We start from the raw sequence: 1,921 nt of genomic DNA, 5'->3' as shown, positions 1-1,921 counted from the left end.
TTTAAAGCATCTCGCCGAAGGTCTGATGAAGAGGCGCCGCCGCGAGTGGAAGGCGAGACTGCAGACCGCGATCGCCACTCGTTCGGCAACCTCGCGCGAGCAATAATGTCTGTTTCAATTTGACCAATCATACTTAGGGCGCGCGTCCCCTCCGGCGGCGCGCACGCCCGCCAGCCAATCAGCGCCGCGCTCACAAGGGACTTCCCCCTAATATTACCCGGGAAAAATATGTCTTGGAAAACAACGCTCACCTCAAACTATATCGTTTTGCACATCTGGGAAATGTGTGCTGCAGGATGGTTGACATATTTATGTTTCTTTCCGCTCACCTTTTTCCCGCCTTTCTTTTTTCACGCCGAAAGAACGAAAGAAGGAACTTCCTCTCTTCTCGCGGAGGGAATAACACGTTTCCGCCACACTTCTCTCTGGCCGCGAGGAAATCGATATAGCAGTCCCCGTGTACATTTATTTATTAATATAATGCGTTCGGGGGAGAAAAAAATATATTAAATTACCATTTTCCCTTCCCTGCTACTAGCGCGCCAAGATTTGTCGCAAACGGCCTCCAGAAGCCGAGCGCCATGCAGGGCCCCGTGCACACGCCATGCACGCCGTCGAGTACTACGCCATGCACAGCCCTATAATACCATGCGCAATACCATGAAAGATGCCGTACACATCGCCATTCACGCTAGCAACAAGTCAACAGAAACGGCTTCATTACTGCGCCCGTGTCAGGCCGCAAAGCCGCCCGAGAGCCGCCCGCGACCCGCCGCTTCCACAGCCTGTGAGCCTCCCCTCCACATCTTGACAACGCCGCCCCCTTTCCCGCGGCTCTTCCGTGCGTGGACGCGTCGTGGGGCTCGCGGCAAGAGCGTTATAATCAACGACGCATATCGGCATAAAAAAAAAAGAGGGAGGAAGAAAAAAAACATATAATAAAATGTTGATGCTTGTTAGGACAACGATCTCTCTGGGACTCTGCATCTGTAAATGAATAATTGTTTCTGGAACCTTCTGAATATTCAGTCGAGTTGAAATATACCCAATTTTGAAAACGACACATTTTGGTAGAGATTAACAGGCTTTATTTTTTTTCCCTTTCTCGCACTCCGCACTTGCTCTTACGTGAATCATGATTATTCAAATCCAAATTACGTATTTTTACCTCGTTCTCTGTACGTTCAGTCCTTCAGAAACGGGGATTTTGGATATAGTAAATGTGTTGTGTTGATAAAAGGAAAGGGTGGTGCATATTTTTACATTTTCTGTATTTGTCGGAATATTTGACTTGGATTCGAGTGAACCAGTGCATTTAATTACAGACTCGCTAATTGCAAAAAATGCTGATGGAAATTAACATGAAAATTGTATCTAAAGAACTACAAATGGAAACATAATGTCACGTATTACTGTAATCCTAACTATTTATCATTTATAAGATACATTAAGTCATCAGTCATAGAGTAATAAATAGAATGATTCTGCTAAGGTTTACATTATCTATCACAGGTTTAGAGAGTCTAAGTAAAACTAGAATTTTCAGGAAAAAGTCATTCGTTGAGATAGGTTTTTGGAGCTGACGAGAACCAAGTATCTGCCTGCCCTGTGAGTCATGTCTGTGTGTTTATGTCTATGTGTGTGTTTGTGTCCAGCTGTGTGTTTATGTCCACATGTACGTTTATGTCTATGTTTGTGGTTATGTCCATTTGTGTTTATATCCATGTGTCTTATGTCCATAGGTGTTTATCTTCATGAATGTTTTTATACCTATGTTTGTGTGAGTTTATACCCAAGTGTGTGTTTCTGTGTGCCTTCGAGAACTTCAAAATCACACACAAAGAGCTCATTATATTTTCGTTTGGATAGCATATGATAATGATATGATAGTGGTAATGGGTATATATATTTATACTAAATA

Source organism: Penaeus vannamei, chromosome 18 (genome assembly GCF_042767895.1).
Source record: "Penaeus vannamei isolate JL-2024 chromosome 18, ASM4276789v1, whole genome shotgun sequence".
NCBI lineage: Eukaryota > Metazoa > Arthropoda > Malacostraca > Decapoda > Penaeidae > Penaeus > Penaeus vannamei.
The sequence above is the reverse complement of the archived record's forward strand: the minus strand, read 5'-3'. Positions refer to the sequence as shown.